We start from the raw sequence: 20,359 nt of genomic DNA on the forward strand, positions 1-20,359 counted from the left end.
AAGACAAAAAGGAGCAGACAAAGGAATTTTTTTCACAAGATACCTCCAAGGCTTTTTGTCATCCAGAATACAGGAAATTTGATTTATATCTCCAAAGAAGACACTTAAGAATATCCATTTCTGTTGAATGTTCTCAGTCTAAGAGAAAAGACCTAAAAACATTGCCATCATAGTTCTCAGAAGAATAGCCTCAACCGCTGATATGCCGCTTCAAGCAGCATTTCCAGTCAGTGTTTAATGATTCAGTCTTAAACGGAAGCAACAAGCAAGGAACACAGGACCCAGGAGGAAAAGCTCGAACATGAAAGATGAACAACAATTTTTTTTTAATTTCCTTTGTAGAAAAAATATTCTTCCAAGAGAACAAAAGCATAGCAAGTTATATCAATAACATTGGAGAGATCAAACAAGATATTACCTTCAGGGAAAAGGACAAGTTTCTAGAAAGGCAACTTCAAAAACTATTATTTATTTTTTATTTCAGGGCTTGGGGGCCACATTCATGGCAAGAGCCTTACATGCTGGACTATCTCTCTGCTGCAAAGAGTATTTTTTCAAACCAGTAGAAACTAACATCCTCGGCCACCAAAGGCAGTGTAGAATTAGTACTATGGTGGCATAAGGCTGTGGTTAGACCTGATCAGAAGTTCGCTGAACTTTGGATTCGCCAACTTCTGGCATCCGGTGTGAGGCACTGCTCAGGTCTTCAAAGCAGATCTGCGCCACCGAAGCAATAACAGTGCCTTGCTGGAGGCAGGCAAGACCTGTCTGCTCCATCGTTTTTGAAAACACCAATTTCAGTGTGACCCATGCCAGAGGTGTGGTCACTGTAATGAGACATCCAGTGACACACCAGTTTCAAGGAGAGCTTGCTTACGGTTCCACTGTTAGGGGCAACACTCATTCTCAAAACGTTTCTCCTTTCCTCAACATTGGCAGTTCTGAGTTTTGATTTATCCCAAAGACGGTCAAAATGTGCCTAAAATATTTTATGAAAAGTGAAAAAATAAGAAAGAGAGAGTGCAGGAGAGGTAGCACAGCCGGTAAGGCGCTAGCTTGCACACGGCCAACCCTGCCTCAACCTCTGGTACTTTATATGGTCCCATGAGCACCACTAGGAGTGATCTTTGCGTGCACAGCGAGGGGTAACTCATGAGGATCACCAGATGTGGCCCAAAACCATTAACTAAGGAGGGGAAGAGTGTATGGCAACTTGTTCATTTGTGTGTATATCTGTGTGCAAATTTTGAACAACAATATGGGGACACAAAGCATTTTCATGAGTCAAAATGTTTCAGCAGTTCAATCGTATGACAATTCTAAATAAACTTGTCAAATTGTTGTGAATGATGCCATCATTTGAATTTTTTAACTAAATTTAGCACTGAGAGCCATCGAAATGGTGTTCAGAAGAGTTTTACTATGGACAGATACTATGCATACATTATATCCTTTCACTGGACTTTTCTTAAAGAGGGGAGGGAGGCCAAATAAAATTGAGAACTTCTGCTTCAGAACTATAAGATAAAATATTTGTTTTTTTTTAATTTTTATTAGTGAGACACCATGAGGTACAGTTGTAGACTTACAAATTTCTGTGCTTGGGTTTCAATTATACAATGATCAAATATCCATCCCTCCACCAATGCCCATTTCCCACCACCATGGATCTCAGTATCCCTCCCACCCCCCATACCCCCATCCCCCCTGCCTCTGTGGCAGGGCATTCCCTTTTGTTCTCTTTCTCCTTTTGGGTGTTATGGTTTGCAAAAGAGGCAATGGGTGGCAATCATGTTTGGTCTATAGTCTACTTTCGGCATGCTTCTCCCATCCTGGGAGGATCCTCCCAACACCCTTTATTTGGTGCTCCCTTCTCTATCTGAGCTCCCTTTTCCCCTAGCATATGTGGCTGGCCTCCAAGTCATGGAGTGAACCTCCTGGTACTTATCTCAGCTATTCTTGGGTGTTAGTCTCCTATTTTGTTACTTTATGTCCCAGAGCCCGGCAAGCTACCGAGAGTATTCAATATGCCAGACACAGTAACAACAAAGTCTCCAATGGAGACGTTACTGGGCCCGCTCGAGCAAATCGATGATCAACGGGAGGGCCTTTACTTTACTTTATGTTCCCCAGATGAATGCAATCTTTCTATGTCTATCCCTTTCTTTCTGAGTCATTTCGCTTAACATGATACTTTCCATGTAGTACCACTTGTATGTTAATTTCATGACTTCGTCTTTTCTAACAGCTACATAGTACTCCATTGTGTAAATTTACCAAAGTTTCAAGATAAAATATTTGTTAATGTAAGCCTTTAGCAATTTGTTAGAGCAGCAATGGAAAACTAATAAAATATATTCATCTGCTTTGTTCATGTATGGTATTATCATAGTTGGAATAGTAGAAAAATAATTAAATCAACATTACACAGTTGAACAGAATATAGAACTGTAGGGATAGGATGGAAATAAATATTTAAAAAATTTAAATATTTAAAAATTGTAATAGGGGACAGAGTACAATGAAGAGGACATTTGCGCTGCACATGGCAGACATGGGTTCTATGCCCAGCATCACCTATGGTCCCCTGAGCACCACCAGGAGTAATTTTAAACACAGAGCCAGGAATAGCCCCTGAGTATCTCGGGGTGTGGCTCCCAAACCAAATGTGACAAACTCTCTCTCTCTCTCTCTCTCTCTCTCTCTCTCTCTCTCTCTCTCTCTCGACCTGGAGAGAGATAGTATAGCGGGTAGGGCACCTGCCTTCTATGTGGCTCACCTGGCTTTGATCCCAGAATACATATGGTCCTCAAGGCCCACCAGGAATAAGCCATGAGCACAGAGCCAGGAGTACGCCCTGAACACTGCCTGATAAGGCCCAGAAATCAAAACAATATTAAAAAAATAACTGTACCGTTATCTTCCAGAGTGACAATACTTAAACATTTTTCTCAAAAGCATTCTGCAAGGGTTGGAGCGATAGCACAACGAGTAAGGCGTTTTTGCCTTGCACACGGCCAACCAGGGTTCGATTCTTAGCATCCCATATGGTCCCCTGAGCACCGCCAGCAGTAATTTCTGAGTGCAAAGCCAGAAGTAACCCCTGTGCATCGCCGGGTGTGACCCAAAAAGCAAAAAAAAAAAAAAAGTAAAAAATAAAAAATAAATAGCAATCTGTAAGTTGTTTAGGAAGACAATAAATACCAAAATAATTGTCACTGTCCCCCGATCAATTTGCTCAAGCTGGCCCAGTAACATTGTGAGACTTATTGTTACTGTGTTTGGCATATCGAATACATCACAGGTAGCTTGCCAGGCTTTGCCATGCCATCAAGATACCCTCAGTAGCTTTCCGGGCTCTCCGACAGGGGTGGAGGAATAGAACTCGGGTTGGCCAAGTCGGCCACATGCAAAGCAAACACCCTACCCGCTGTGCTATCGCTCCAGCCAATAATTATGCTATGCAAACGGTTTGTAAATGGTTGCTTCTGGTAACAAAACAAGGCACCTAGCACAGTTCTCTTTATGCACATTAAAACACATTAGACTTTCAACTGAGTATCCATATAATTTGGATAAAGATGAAATTCTAAACCAGGTCAGAGATACAGGAGCGAGGGGACAGCACTTGCCTCACCAGCCATCCCAGCTTCCATCCTGGCCTCAGATACAGTTTCCTCAGCACCGCTCAGAAAGAGACCTGAGCACAGAGCCAGAGGAAGCCCGGAGCACCGCCGCAGGTCTAGCCCACGAAGAGGTTCCATAGCAAAGGGCTGGACAGACAGTGCGCAGAGTGCTCGCCTTGCACAGCCCACTCGGGTTACATCCCTGGCACATACTGGTCCCCTGGGCTCAGCCCGGAGTGATTCCTGAGCTCAGAGCCAGGAGTAAGCCGCGAGCAACACTGGGTGTGACCCAAATTAAAAAAAAGTAACAAAATATTATGAATCAATTTAAACCAGGACACTAAAAACAGGAAAAAAGATCACTTCATAGGAAAATAATAGAAGAAGTATCAAGTTGGAACAGAGCAGAAAGTGAAGGAAGAGGCAGTTCATACAACATCCACCCACAAACCTTCCTTAGAATCAAATCAGCTTGAACAAAAAAATATCAAGAAAGTCCATTTAATCTCTGGAAACTGCTCCAGAAACCAGAACATGATAAAAAAAGGTAATATAAACCCATTCTATGAACTTAAAGTAATAATAATTTCAAAAATGAGCACAATCAATATTCTATTGTTCTATTAATCATAAATAAAACAATTTTTCTGGAAAATACAAATAAATGGAACCACATATAATTCATAATCAACTATTTATTTCAGACATGAAAGGACAATTCAATGCAAACTAACTCATCAATGCAATTCATAATTCTGAAAGAAGGAGAAGGGAAGAAAGGAGTTGAATAACGTATAGTAATTTTAAAATACACTAATTAGCTATACCAAAAGAAGCATGAACATCTCAATAAATGCAGGAAAAACTCTAATGAAATTCACCTCTCACGATAAAAATCTTATCATAAACAAAATGAAACCTCCTTGATTTGATGTTAATTACCAAAACCCTGAACCAAATAATTATTACAATGAAGACACTTTAGAAACAATTATCACTTAAATCAGGAAGACAATTCCATTCCCTATTACTAAGCAATACTGTATTGTATACTCTAGTCAAAAGAAAAAGAAGTAAAACTCAATATAAAAAATTTCAAGGGTAGATAAAGTTGATCAGATTTTCAGGATATATAAAAACAGTAAATTCAAGATAATAACAACTGCAAATAAGAATAGTGAATGAAGAGCAAGAATCTTTGATATAAAACCAAACTATAGATAACAATTAAAAAGTCAAGTAGAATAGGGCAACTGATTTTTTTTTATTTTTATTAGTGAAACACCATGAGGTACAGTTATAGACTTATAAATTTCTGTGCTTGGGTTTCAGTTATACAATGATCAAGTACCCATCTCTCCACCAGTGCCCATCCTCCACCACCACAGGTCCCAGCATCCCTCCCACCCCCCATCCCCCCCATCCCACCCTGCCTCTGTGGCAGGGCATCCCCCCTTGTTTTCTCTCTCTTCTTTTGGGTACTGTGTTTTGCAAGAGAGGCATTGAGTTGAGTGGCAATCATGTTTGGTCTATAGACTACTTTTAGCATGCTTCTCCCACCCTGGGAGGGTCCTCACAACACCCTTTATTTGGTAGGGCAACTGATTTAAATGGGAAAAAAATAAAAGACATTCATCAAAAATTATCAAATGCAATAGAAGTACAGATAGTCAAATTTATAGCATTAAATACTTATACAACAAAACCCAAAATCAATGATCTAAGATTTCACTTTAAGAAGCTGGAAAATGAAAAGCCAAAAAAAATTAAGGAGAAGAGGAAAATATAAAGATGGAATAATTCAATGAAATAACAAAAACAAATTAGGGGAAAAAAAACCCTAAAATCTTGTTCTTTGTAACAGTCCAAAAAGGAGAAAAGGAGAAATCAGATAAATTTACCATCGTCAGGAATGAAAACAAGGATGCCACTACACACTTGAAAAACATTAAAAGGATAAGCGACGATTAATAAGTTTGTATAACTAAACTTAATATTGTAGCTAAATGAATCAATTCTTGAAGGTCATAAATCACTTATATTCACTCGAGAAACAGATCATCTGAATAGTCCTTTATCCATTAAATAAATTAAATTCATACTTTAAAATCTTACTAATGAAAATGCTTCAAAAATGCTCTGATGACTTAAATAATGATTCCTACCAATCACTTAAGAAATGCTACTACTCATACAAACTCCTTCAGAAAATAAAAAAAAGAATACATTTAACAAATTTTATGAGGCGCCCCAAATAACTCTTTAATCAAGACTCTCATAAGAAAAGAAAATTAAAGGTCAATATCCTTAATAAACAGACACCAGAATCTTAAATAAAATATCAGCAAATGAAATCCAGAAATATATAAGAAGCGTGATACATCATAATCAGCCATTTGCCAGATTATGACACATCGTAATCAACAGTTAGCTGGAAATGCAAAGGTGGTTCAGCACTTGAATAACCGTTGTAAGTCACCATTATCAACAGATTTTAAAAGATAATTTCAATGCACATAGAAGATGTATCTGAAAAATATACAAAAATGTTCTTTTTTGTTTTTGCTGGCTTGAGGGCCACACCCGGCAGTACTCGGGGCTTACTCTGACTCTGTGCTCAAGGATCATTCTGGGAGAGGCTGGAAGAATGAATGGGGGTCATAAGCATGCAAGGCAAAGAGCACTACCCTCTGGCCTATCTTTCTGGCCCCCTCAACAGATATTCTTGATTATGACCCTTCGGCTTAAATTTTGGATGGAAAGGGACTCCCTCAAACTAATATAGAGCATATGTGTATATTCTAAAGCTGATTTTATTGTGGATGAAACTTCCCCCAATAAGATAAGAACCAAGACAAGGAGATCTGTTCTAGACTCTAGTCAGTATTCGATGAGGAGCTCCACGTAGCGAAGGGGCCGGAGCTGATAGCAGAGCGGGAAGGGCATTTGCCTTGTACACGGCTGACTGGGGTTCGATCCCTAGCACCCCACACGACAACCCCCCAAGTCCCACCAGGAGTGATGCCTGAACACAGAGCCAGGAATAAGCCTTGAACATTGATAGGTGTGTCCCCCCCCCATAAAAGATGTTCTGAACAACAACAACAAAAAACTTAAAAATTTATACACATTTGAACACAGAAAATAAAGCTGCCTTAACTCAGACATCTTATTATGACATCTCATTCCTACTTTGACAAACTGGCAGGCTACCAAATGTAGCCTGCCCACACGGCAGAGTCTGGCAAACTCCCCGTGGCATACCCAATATGCCAAATACCAGTAACAATGATGGGTCTCATTCTCCTAAAGAGCCTTGAATATAATCTCAGGGCTAGGATGAAGGAGACATTACTGGAGCCTGCTCGAGGCAATCGACGAATAACAGGATGATCTGTGATCTGATCTGTGAACTCAGATAGAGAAGGGAACACCAAGTAAAGGGTGTTTGGAGGACTCGCTCGAAAAGCAAGATGCGTGCTGAAAGTAGATTATAGACCGAACACAATGGCCACTCAATACCTCTATTGCAAACCATAACACCCTAAAGAAAAGAGAGAGCAAAAGGGAATGCCCTGCCACAGAGGTGGGGCGGGGTGGGGGGATGGGGTGGGGGTTTGGGAGGACTACTGGGATCATTGGTGGTGGAGAATGGGCACTGGTGGAGGGATGGGTACTCAATCATTGTATAACTGGAACCCAAGCACGAAAGTTTGTAAGTCTACAACTGTACCTCATGGTGTTTCACTAATAAAAACATTTAAAAAATTAAAAAATAAAAATTTAAAAAAGAAAAAAGAAAATAATTATCTTTACCCCTAGACATAATTATCTACGGAGAAAATCCCAAGAACCATTGGGGAAAGTCAATATACAAAATGTAATTCATTTTCTATACTAACTGTAAGCTTTCAAAAAAAAGTCAAGAATTTATGGGACCGGAGGGAGAGTACAGCGGGTAAGATGCTTGCATTGTGTGTGGCGGACCAGGATTTGTCCTTGGCATCCCATATGGTCCCCAGAGCAACTTCAGGAGTTGTTCCTAAGTGCAGAGGCAGGAGGAACCCCTGGGGCACTCTGGGTGTAACCACCCCACCAAAAATATAATAATAAAATGAGTTGTGAATTTAATGCCATTTATAAAAGCACCAAAATCCGTTATGCTAGAATGAATTTCATAAAATATATGTTAGACCTAGTCTTTGAAAACTATGAAAATATTGAGTGATTTTCTTAGCACCGCCAGTAGTAATTCCTGAATGCAGAGCTAGGAGGAACCCATGAGCATCTCCAGGTGTGGCCCAAAAACAAACAAACAAACAAAAAAAGATGGATTCTAATTCTAAAGCAGAAATTTCCAGCCTCAACACTATCAAGACTTTGGGCTAAATAACATTCTGCTGAGGGAGGCCGCATGGCCTTTTGCTGCCCGGATGCCGGCAGCGGTTCCCTCGAGCTGTGATCATTGACATTTCTCCAGATGCGTTTAAATACGTGCAGAAGAATGATCCCAGTGAGCTGCTGAGAACCGGAGTGACCGGGAGTGAGTGGGGATGCTAGAGTTCCATGTGTAGACCAAAGAAATGCAAGTCTCCAGAGGTAGGCCCACATCATGTGGACACACGTGCCAAGGGAGTCCAACAAACACAGAATCAAAAGCACAGAGTTCTAGAAAACAAATAAGGTGGTCATATTGAGCTTTGTAAAAGCAAAGCTTTTTCAGAATACAAAAGGAGGAAAAGCGATCAACCATAAAGAAAGTGAAGGAAACCACTGAATGGAGAAAAATTTTCCAAACACATCTACTTTCAAGGAGTGTCAGATGCATAAGGGGTTAGATATAATATTTGCAAATACCGTAACTCATTAATAGGAATACAAATATCCAAATTTTGAAAAGAGCAAACAGTTTGAACAGGCATTTCTGCTAACAAGACATACAGATTGACTAAGGCAGAATATAGGTTTAATATACAAAGGTACTTTCCTAAGTAGCAGCAACAAACAGAACTTGAAATTCAGAGCATTATATTACATTACACTGTAACTGTACTGAAGTGAATGATGAGGTATACATCAAAAATCTACATAAGATCTCTTTGAGAGGAATTACAAAGCTCTGATGAAGCAAATCAAAGATGACCCCGATGAATGGAGGTCTCCCACATTCATATATAAGAAGGAATAAGGTTGTCCAGAAGAGAGAGGGTGCACATAGGGTGCCTATGATGGTGAAATATTCCCAGGGAACTTCAGCAGTAACTGGGACACGCACTTGTCAAAACTCCTAGAACCGGAGGACACAAAGAATGAACCCAAACAGAAATGATCAATTTTAGCTACTAGGAATCTATCAATACTGGCTCATCCTTCCCAATACATGTACCATATTACTAATAGAGGGAGATCGTAATCAAAGGGGAACATGGAGGTAGAGAGCATGTGGATAGAGTCAAGCTCTGGGATTTCTAGTCAATTTTTTGTAAATCTAAGACTACATAACAAAGACTAAGGCTTTCAAATCTACGGCTGTAAGACTATACAATTAAGACCAAAAATCGTTTTTTTTTTTAACATTTTGAAACACTAGAAGTACAAAGTGCTGGTAGAGATGTTGAATGACTAGAAATTCCACACACAGATAGACAGACAAAACTGTATAGCCACTTTGGAGAACCATTGTGCAGTTTCCTATAAAGTCAGCATTTACTTACCCACATAGCCCAGAAATTCCCCCCAGGGGTATTCACCTAGTACAAATGAAAATATGTGTGCAAACAAAAACCTATTTATAACACTTTAACAGCATTAATTATAAAGGCCAATAAGTAGAAACAACTACTCAGCAATAAAATAGAGCAAACTCTTTGAATACCATAAATGAATCTGAACAGCGTGCTAAGTGAAAAGTTAGACACAAAAGGCCTTGCAAGCCATGATATGATTGATAATGAAATTGTAGAAGAAACAAAAACTGTACATGGAAAACAGACCAATGGCAGCTTGGGGTTATAGGTTAAAGAATGAAGAGAACTGATTGCAAAAGGGCACAAGGTTAAGGGGAAAAAGAAGGAAAATTTTCTTCATCTTCATTGTTGTGGTATATATTCTTTATAAAAAAAAGATGTCAGATGTTCTCTAACAATTCTACAGATTTATTAGATTACCCGATAGCACAGCGGTAGGGCGTATGCCTTGCATGCAGCCAACACGGCCGACCCGAGTTCGATTCCTCCGCCCCTCTCGGAGAGCCCGGCAAGCTACCGAGAGTATCTCGCCCGCACGGCAGAGCCTGGCAAGCTCCCCGTGTCGTATTCGATATGCCAAACACAGTAACAACAAAGTCTCCAATGGAGACGTTACTGGGCCAGCTCGAGCAAATCGACTAACAACGGAAGGGCCTTTACCTTTACCTTTACCTTTATTAGATTACCCCAAAAAGAGCCAACATGATTTTCTTGTTATTTGAAAACAAATTTTAAAGGAAAAATAAAAGATTAAGTAGCCAAAAAAAATCAAAACAATTCAGGAAAAAAATTAAAGTGGCTGGGTATTCATGATGGCAGAAAACAAAACTTTGCCCTAAAAATCTCAAAACAATTCTATTATCAAAAAAGAGATACACGAGGCAAGCATCCAAATATGTATAAAAACTATGATATTTTACATTACAATGACATTGATATTTCATATAGAAGAAATCTGCCTATCTATCACACTATATAGAAAAATTAAATCCAGGTAGTAAAACACAACTACAAATAACTTTGCAAATTATGGTGCCTTAATAAAAAATATTGTTATTGAAAAAGCAAAGCAACATTTAAAAATGCTTCAAAGAAAATTTGAAGAACATGCTTTACACTTATAGGATAATAAGATGTTTCTTAAATTGAAACAAGACTCACAATGAAGAAAAAAAATGATACATTTACTACAGAGATTCGAAAACTCTGTATGCTAAATGGCCCTTTAAGCAAAACAGAAAACCTATGCAAATATATAAAACGTGTAGCTGACAAAATAATCAGCATCCATTATGTTTATATGTATAAACTCTTTAAATCTGTATGTGAAAAAAAACCAACACCCCCCCTCCAAACCAACAAGTGTGGGTGTCTTTAGGTGGAGTTTGAATTTGGTTTGGGGGTCACACTCGGTGGTCTTACCCCTAACTCCGCCCTTTGACATCAGTCCTGGTAGGGGCCAGGGGACCACATGGGGTGCTGAGGGGCAAACCCAGGTTGGCTGCCCACCAGGTGTTGTGTTTTGAAATGATAGAAGCCAGATGAAGCCAGAGTGATTCAAAGGGAAAATGAATTTTACATACCGTGTTTTATTTAATTAGAACGTACTGCAAACAGAAAGACAGAAAGTTACCCCGTGTTCATTCTAAGTGGCATCTACGTGGCTATATACAAAATATTTTCAATGCTTCTCAGTTACTTTTGAAATATTTTAATTCTTTCAAAATTAATATCAAAAGACTAGGACTAACAAAACTATCTTCTCTGTAAAGTTACTATAAATTTGAACAAAATGAAGAAGTAAAAGCTAAAATTATACCCAGCCAAATCCCTGTATGCCAGTCGTAATAAATTAGCAGACATAATGACAAAAAGACCCCCTTCACAAAATGGAAAGCATAAAATCGATGTTACTGATATTATACTCTCTATACAAATTGAGATTACACAGCTAGTAAGTGGCAGAGCTGAGGTAATAATATTTGAAAACTACAATAATAACATTTAAATATATTTTTACTATATTTAAACTTTGTAACTAGGACAAGAGACAGACTAAAAGAAATGCAAAATAGATAAATCCCAAATATAATGTGCAATATACTACATTGGATGGATGGATGGATAGATAGATAGATAGATAGATAGATAGATAGACAACTGTGAAAAATTTAAAAAATTAGAAAATTTCCAAACACCAAACATCCAAATAATTTCTAGGGATTAAACATGCATTAACAACAATCCACTTAAAAAACTTTTCCAGTTTGGGATGCGGAAGGATTTCTTAAAAATGAACACATCATGGAAATCGCAAATAATTTTATGAATATTAATGTGTACATAAAATTAATTTAAAATGCAAACTTGGAAAGTATTTTCAAAGGATACAAGAGAAGAAAGTTCTAATGTCTACTTTATGCATACACTGTCTGCACAAATTAATAAGAAATGGCTAAGGTTTAGTAGAAATATTGCATACATGTCATGAGCAAGGGTTGCTAATAAGCAAACAAAGATGACCAAGAAATGCGGAAAAATATTCACTCACTGCAATAAAAGAAACATGTTTAAACAATAAGGCAACATTTCCTCTATCAGATTCTCAAAAAACTGTAAACAAAGACAATAGGCTATACTGACAAGGTATTTGAGCAGAAGCTGGCTCTTGCAAACGTTCCCACATCAAGAGCCTTTAGATTTTTAATATCCTTGGGCCGGTAATGCCTATCAGAAAGCCCATATGCTGAAAAGCATCTACCCAACAAATATTTAGTCAGAACATGCATTGCATGAGACACTGGCTAGGTACTGGGAGATACTGCAGTGAACAAAATAGAGGACAATCCCTATGCCCTGGGGTTTTCGTGCATATACAAGAGCTGGAGAGTACATCCTTCTAGAAGACCTCCCTGAAGTGACTCAACAGAGGTGGGCATCAAGTGGCCTGGGACATAGCTCCAAGGGCTGGAGCCCACGTGTGGCATGCTGAAGCTCCAGGAACCAGCAACGCGTGAGACCCACGGTACCACCATGAATGGGTGGTTCCTGAGCACTGTGCCTGAGCACTGTGCCACGAGTAGCCGCCAAACATCACTGTATATACCACACCCTACCCCACAAAGCGAAGAGGGATGAGAGTCAAAGAAGATGTGGAGTACATGCAAGAGGAATCACAATAGATTACAATCGGGGATGACTTAAATAACAAATATGGGATCTGTGCAGTAATTATAGTACAAGTTGCACACTGAAAATGCCGCAACTGTTAAAAACAATGTGGAGGCTGCCAAGAAATACGGGGAGATGCTCACAGTCTAATGCCAATGGCCATCCCATAGGTAGAGTAGAACAGACCAAGTACGGCGCCATTTACAACTAGCAAAACTCCATCTGGAAGGAAAGGCAGGAAATTCTTTTTGGGATAGGTGTTGAGAGGTGACTTCGGTTCATTTCCCTCCGTTTTCTGTTATGAGGCTCTTTTTTTCTGTACACCCAGGAAGAGACAGTTGCAAAGTGCTGGACCGTCTTTTGGTCCATTGGTACAGGTAGCACAGAAATGAGTGTAGTTTTGTTGTTGTTGTTGTTGTTTGTTTTTTTTTTTCTTTTTGGGTCACACCCTGCAATGCACAGGGGTTACTCCTGACTCTGCACTCAGGAGTTACTCCTGATGGTGCTCAGGAGACCATATGGGATGCTGGGAATCGAACCTGGGTTGGCTGCGTGCAAAGCAAATGTCTTACCCACTGAGCTATCTCTCTAGCTCCCATGAGTGTAGTTTTTTAATTGCAGTGTCCCTACACGGTTGGGACAGCCAGGGCCCGTCCCGGGCAGGCAGTTTAATGGGGACTTTAACGGTCAGTGGAATGGCTGGTTGAGGCTGCTGTGACACTTAGGTCTCACAGTGCCAGGAATGAGTTGGCCCACCCCGGTAGTTTCGGGGGGAGCCTCCAGGGCTACACCCCAAGCTGGCGATGAAAGCAGAGGCAGTCACATGCAAGGGCAGGCACAGTACCTTGGCTACCGCGCCATCTCTGTTTAGTAGTAGGGCCGTTAACGGCGGTGTCAGCCGTCGCCGCAGCGGGTGCAGATTTGGACATATATATTAAGAGTGATACTAAAAATGCAAGCAGCTCCTATGAAAGATATTCAAAACATATGTTCCATGAGCTCAAGAATTAGGAAGACATAAACTGGAGAAAAGATGAAAAGAATATTTGAGTGGCTCGTTGTTCCAGGGAAGGGAAATGTTACTTCAGGAGGCAAGGGGTGGGACTCAAGTGACAGATTTCAGGTCAGTCTGAAGAAGTTGCGAACAACCACGACTATTACCAGGTGGTGTGAATATTCCCTTTCCTGGAATATTCACACTGAAAATAGATTACCATATGCACGGGGTGCGAATATGGCACTGACACCATTGGTTAAGGACCCTGCTGTTTCTGAGCTTGTCTTGTACTGTTTTTAAGGAGTGATTTTATGCCCCAATCACTTACATAATTCCATTTTCATGCCTCTCCCCCTCCCTTCAAGACATCTATGGAATACTTGATTCCTTTTGCGAAATCCCTTTTGAAAGAGCAAAGCACCCTTCAGTCTGTATGTCCTAGAGATTTTGATTCTTCTTTCTATGCATGCGGAGGAAGCCAGCCGTGAGCAGACATCAATACCTCGAAAAGCAGGCTTGAAGTACAAAAAAGTGTTTTTTCTATTACAAACCAATATTTCCCTTTATCATCTCTCTTCCCATAGAAGAGTGTCAGGATCATCACACTTCACAACATGAAATAATTACCTCTCCTCTCACCGTATCCTTGCAACCATTTTCTTTTCAAGGCTTTCGGTTGACTTTATAGAAGAGCTAGAGTAGAATAAGCCAGCAGTAGTAGAAATATCACACAATACCCACATTTACTACAGATCTCGTTTTTTTGTCTTTTTACTACAGATCTTAGAACACAACCAATTCTTTCCTGAGGCCAGTCTCCTATTGCCAGAAATCTTAGGCATGGATGAAGGAGGGTAGCTTCCTGTGACATCTTCCAAACCTTGTGAAAACTTGCACCAAAATTAGCAACCTTTTAATTCCACTAAAAAAAAAATCCTTGGTGTTGCTGAAATAAGTGAGTGAGCTTGAACTTTCTTCCCAGGCCCAGGAGATTGAAATAAAGACCAGCACCTGGACTGCAGAAGCTCAGAGATCGCGGGCAGCCTGGGAAAATGATGTCCAAATATTACAAGTGATTCGTCACCAGACACCAATCAGCACCCTGACGTAGGCGAGACTAGCCAATAAGCCTTTCTAAACGGGACTGTTGGTGCTGAATTCTTCATATTTTTCCCACAGAGCGCCTTGCTCTTCAATTTGTTCAATGAGGAGAGAGTGGGAGTTTCTGGGGCAACGACTGGCTCGCCGAGTTTCTGTGAAGCCAGAAGCCAAGTAACATAGTTTGCATACAAGCCCGTGTCCAGGAGGCAGCAAGTGCCTCACCTGTGCTTGCAACCACCCATCTGCCAAACCTCTGCACAGCACGTCTGCATGGGCCTGGGGAACGGTTAGTGCCCGTGTAGGTGATTACTACCAATGAGGTGGCATTTGTCAAGACTCAGGTGTGCCAACAAAGTCTAGCCATGTTGGCCACCCCTTGCTTCCGGGAACCTTTTCCTCGGTGCCCTAATCATGACGGCTAACTCTAGTTAGCTGCCACCCTGGCTTTCAGGATCAAACTTCCTTCTCCTGCGCCAGCCTAGGGCCCCAGCCTGACAGTCTCAGTGGTCAGCGAACAACAGCCATCTCCCCATGGAAACGGGATTTGCAAGCTGCAACAACCCTACAGATTTTGCTCCCCACCTTCAGACATGGTCTGTAACCATTGAGTACAGACTTGCCCAACAAATCAACGATGGTGCTCTCGGCACTGTCACAGGCTCTTCCTAAGTCACCGCCACGTGTGGTTGAGACCATGGGGGCTTCCCACAGTCCCACGTTTGCTCTTCAGATCCTAAGAACCAGCAGAGATTCCTCCTCTCAGCCTCACGCATTGGTTCCATCTCAGAATTCAGTCCAGAATTCCAGTGCCACATGCTGGACTCTGTCCCTCATGCTCGCCTACAGCAAGAGAGCCTTGTATGTGACAGGGGCCAAAGGCTGCCACCCTGGCTTTCAGGATCAAACTTCCTTCTCCTGCACCGGCCTAGGACCCCAGCCTGACAGTCTGTGCAGGATGTGTCTCATCTTTGAAGCCCTCTGGGAAGCAGTCCCAGACCTCCACCGTCTCTTGGGGCCGTATCTCATATTGGAGTACTATCATTCCGTGTAAGTTTTTTTTTTATTTCTCCTCCTTAACCGCCTTATCTCAGAGGGCAAGGGCTCTTCCTAAGGCAGCCCTGGATCCTACCATGATAAAATGCACGGAGCGACTTCACACGGAACAGATTCAGTTCAAGCTCTACCCATTCCCTGCTTCAACTCCTTCCCTCAGCGCCTGCGTCTCTCTTGAAACTTAAGGCCCTCTCCAGCCATACCAGCTTTGGATTCGATGTCTCAAATTCATGAAGCTTCTCTCATCACTGACTCCCCCCTCCCCCCCTCCCAGGAGACAGCTGCACCCCTCCGGCACCCACATCTCCCTAAACCTTAATAATGACCTCAAGGAAACATCCTCAAAGCACCAGCCCTCTGCACACATTTTGCCTTCCCAGCATAGAGGCCAGGTAAGGAGGGCCTTACCCAAAGGAATCAGCTGGTATAGACGTTCACAAGGCAGGCCCTGCTGGACCCAACCCCCAGAAGAGAAACACCTCAGCATCCTCTCCCCTCTTGGAATGGTCCAGTGGGATCTTGTCAAGAAACGCTCACCCACCCATCTTTTAAAAAGCTGTGGGAGGGGAAGGGCCCCGCCAGGGAGGCTGGTGCCCCCCCCCGCCCTCCCCCCCCCACACACACTCCGTACTCTGGGCACTTCCCTGCCTTCCTTTCCCCTCCTTTGCCTTTCCCTAAATAAAGACTTTGACTGAATTCGGCCGTTTGTTTGCGATTTTGCCTGCTTGAGGACAAACACAGAGAATGTCTGTGCTTGCTACAAGAACACTTATTCCTCCGGGAAATGCCAGTTGTGTGATTCTCTGATTTACAACCTCTTCCCCTGAGAAAGCAAGGACCACACCTGCTTGGCAATCCTTCTCATCAACTGAACTGGGCAAAACCTCATCCCTGCAGAGCCGAGGAGCAAAGGTACAAATGACTGAGGGGTTCAAGGTGAAGATTTGGAACGGAGAGTATAGAAAATTGGGCCTGGCTGCCTTCAAGGTGAAACTGGAAAACTAGGGAGCTCCCTAGACCAGGTCTGCTGATGCTACTCACCATGAGAAATGTCGCCTTCCAAATGCTGGGAAGAAATCAGAGCTACCTTTAATGACTGAATGGTTCCCAAAGTCTAAATACCCCGTGTGTTCACTTGACATTTATTTAGCACCTACTCTAGTCTATATATACTAGGCTTGTGGATGTTGGTACAATAACGCAGACCGATACAGCCACCTACTAGTCTGGAGTGTACTATCTGAGTGGAATGGATTCAAGTTTGAAAAACAAATGTTTCCAGCAATCACATCAGCTGAGAAACCTTACCTTCCTTTACAGCAGTCCTCTCGACAGAGAAATGTCACTATTCAATTCTCTATCAAGGAAGAATTAAACCTAAGGGCGGGTGAGTATCCGGCAGAGATGATTTAGAAATTATAATTGGGCCCAACTGGGCTAGCTTCCACGCAGCCCAGACCAGCGCCTGCCTGTAAACCTTTATTCCCAGGCAGCAGAGACCGAGGTGCAAATTTTGAAAATAAGCACTTAGAAAATGAAAGAGCAACTTGAAAAAAGTAATCATTTCATGTCTGCTAAATCGAATACTAAAAACATAAGCCCGTATTTGTATGCTTTTCCTTTCACTTCCTAGTAATTTGTAGATGATGCATTTTAACGGTTTCGGTCCAGAACGGCTGGAATGAATTTTGAAACTGGCCTTTAACCAGACAGTTGAAAACCAGCAGATTTGGGTTACCTGGCAGCTGGTGAGAATGCAAACCTCAGGGACCCACCCCAGACCCTTCCTGTCAATCAAGCATTTTGAGAACCTCCCTCCCTGCAGTTGGAAGATTCTTTGGCAAATCCAAGTTTGAGAAACACTGGTCAAGATTTCTACGACCCCTTAAGCCCCTGAGAGGTGGCCATTTAATTCAGTTAAAGAGCTGAGGAGCAGAGAGACCTTAGAGTCCAACCCATCACTCATGGATGGGAACACTTAGATCCCCAGAGAACTATCAGGCCCAAGAACAGCGCGGGGCAAAGTTCCATGAGCTGCACATCACGGAGCATGTGCTCCAGCTCACCCGCCCAGCGCTTCCCCCAACATTCTACTGTCTCTCACACATGCCTTCTTTCCCACTGGCCAGAAGCCCCTTTCCAGAAACTGCTTAAGCCCCGTTTCTCAATGTTCCACCTTCCTCTTGTCTTATTGGAAGAGAGAATTCTGGCACTTCAGAAGAGCCAGTGCCAAGTTCACCCCCGTCTCCAGGAAAACTGTGTTCTAGTGGACGGGAATGGCAACTTTATCGAGGGTGCAGGAGGTGCATTTCAGAAGGCAGCTGTAGAGAGCTCAGTCTGATCACTTGGGGACCCACAACCAAGAAGATGGGAAGGGCCATAACAATAAAAGGCTTCTTGAAACCAAAGCCAACACCCATTCCTTATGCTTGAAATCTTCTGAGGCTTTGGGGAGGTAGGGTTGCTTTTGCAATGATCCGAAGAGCTATTATCAAGAAGGAGCTAATTCGTTGCAGACAGTCCCAGACAAGGAATAAATACAAAGATGTTCCAAGAGGTGACTCTTAATTTATAAGAGGGATCACATTCTGCCAATCAGTTCCTGAAGCCACAGTCATCTGAGGAGCCACAGAAAGGCAGTCCACTAATTGAAGGCTTCAGACAGATCCAAGCATTGGCTGGAGAAGTAAAGCTTAATGACCTTTGGGGGGCGGGTTCGGTGCTCTAACACTCCGGCCCTTGGAAAATCAGAGCCAAGTCGGGTGGGCCAAAGGAGCAGCCTTCTGCCCAAGGTAAGATGGATGAAGTCACAGCAATGAAAAAGTCAAGACATCCCTTCCCGGAAGAAGCAGGCTGGCCAAAGGAAAACCGGGGTGGGGGGGTGGGGGGACCTGCCCGCCAGGAACACACCCAAGCTTGCCTCTCTACCCTCCAGCTGCCAGGCCGAGGCGCTTTCAAACCTTTCCCATGGCACCTGGCACCTACACGTGCCTAGCAACGGAGGGCCAAGCTACTGCCCTAGAAGGCTGCCCTGCTTCCTGGTGAGGAGCACAAGCTTTGGAAAGCAGTGAGCTGCGTTCTCATTCCCGACTGGGACATCTCTTTACTCTGCAGCCCTGGACAAGTTCCTTAACCTCTCTGTGCCTGTCCGCACATCAGAAAACCAAGGATGCTCATAGTCACATCTGCTTCAGTGAAAGGCATTGAATAGGCAGCCCGGGATCCACAACCAACCACAGAGCCAATTAGGATCTGGGATGTCCCAATCCCCACCAGGACCAGCCCCAAACGGGCACCCACGTCGGTCCAGAGTCCAGAGTCTGCCACGGTAGGGCCCCTGCTGTTACCCAGAGGCCATTTACACCAGGACCGCCGCTCCCTGCCCAGCCCGCCCCAGTGCCCAAGGCCACCCCTGCCCCCACCAGGTCTCCAGCCATCAGGTGTTTGTCCCCTCCCTCCCAAGGACACGGGCTTGGGATGGGGTGGGGGAAGCCGCCAGTTCAGCTGCAGGGTTGCAGAGGGGGGTGCTGTGGGTTTTCCCAGCAGAAAGCAAGAGAAATCTCCCAAGTTGCTGAGGGAACTCAGGCCAGGCCCAGCAGCGGCTCTGGGGGTGGGCGGCGGGAGGTCCCCACCTGCTCTCCCGAAAGCCCAGATTATATTTACAACTTTGCACTCACTTGCGGCGGGGAGGGGGGTGGGAGGGGGCTTCACTGCCCGCCAGGGAGCCCTGCTGCAGAGAAAGAGTTAAAGGAGGAAGGAAGCTCCAGCCATTAGCCCATCCCCGGGCCTGGGGCTGTCTGCTGAGGCTAGGGGCCCGTCCGTGGCTTCCCGCGGCGGCGGCCAGGGGCCCCCCGGCAATTAGCAAATTTGCAAGGTCAATGCTGCCCGGCTTCCAAAGAGGAACAAAACAATTCCCTGACAATGAAGCAAACGGCACATTCACCACCACAGCTCCAGCCCGCTCCAACCCCCTCTCCCCCACCACCCTCCCCCCCACCCCCGCGCCTCCCCGCCCAGATGCCCCTCGGGGCCGCCACCCACCCGCCCCGCGGGGGACCCCGGGACCCCGGCTGCAGAGCCGCGTCCCGCCCCGGCCGAGCCAAGGAGACCGTGCCCAGGGGAGGGATGCTCGGCTCGGGGGCCGGGAGCCCCGGGCGGGGGAGGGGGCAGGCTGGCAGGCTGCTTACCCGGCGCCGGCCACTGCCCCGGCCAGCCGCGAGCGGTCCCGGGTGCGGGCACTGAACTAGTTGCAGGTTGCGCCCGGCCCGGCGGCTCCGCGGCTCCCTCGGCTCCGGCTCCGGCTGGGCGCGCTCTCGCCGCTCGGCTCAGCCTCCCGCCCTCCCTCGCCCGCGCCCTCCCGCGTTCCTCCGACGCTCTCCGTCTCCCTCCCCACCCCCTCGCCTGGCCTGGCCACTGGCTGGCTGGCGCGGAGCTCGCGGCGCGGGGCTGACCGTTCCTCCGGGGTTCCGCGGGGAAATCCGGGCAGAGCCGAGCCGGCGGGAGGAAGGCCCCGTGGGGACCACAGTGGGGGCTACAGGCGGGGTCGGGGGACCCCCTTCCAGCCCCCGGGCAACACTGTCCACTGCCGAGGACCACGACGGCCCGGGACGATGTACGTGGAAGACACGTTCAACGACCCTCGGGAAGAGGCGGACGTCAACGCC

The 20,359-nt window shown here is 44.2% G+C and overlaps 1 protein-coding gene across 1 annotated transcript in view; it reads right to left on the bottom strand.

Moving 5' to 3' along the window:
- The window catches only part of LOC130016642 (gamma-aminobutyric acid receptor subunit alpha-3-like), a 174,721-nt gene extending 154,683 nt beyond the window's left edge, over window positions 1-20,038 (bottom strand). The window contains exon 1 of the mRNA XM_056107365.1: window positions 19,883-20,038. The gene's annotated coding sequence lies outside the window, so the exon portion shown is untranslated. The remainder of the gene's footprint in view (window positions 1-19,882) is intronic.
- Between the last annotated feature and the right edge of the window lie 321 nt (window positions 20,039-20,359).

Source organism: Sorex fumeus, unplaced genomic scaffold (assembly GCF_029834395.1).
Source record: "Sorex fumeus unplaced genomic scaffold, SorFum_2.1 ptg000163l, whole genome shotgun sequence".
Classification (NCBI taxonomy): domain Eukaryota; kingdom Metazoa; phylum Chordata; class Mammalia; order Eulipotyphla; family Soricidae; genus Sorex; species Sorex fumeus.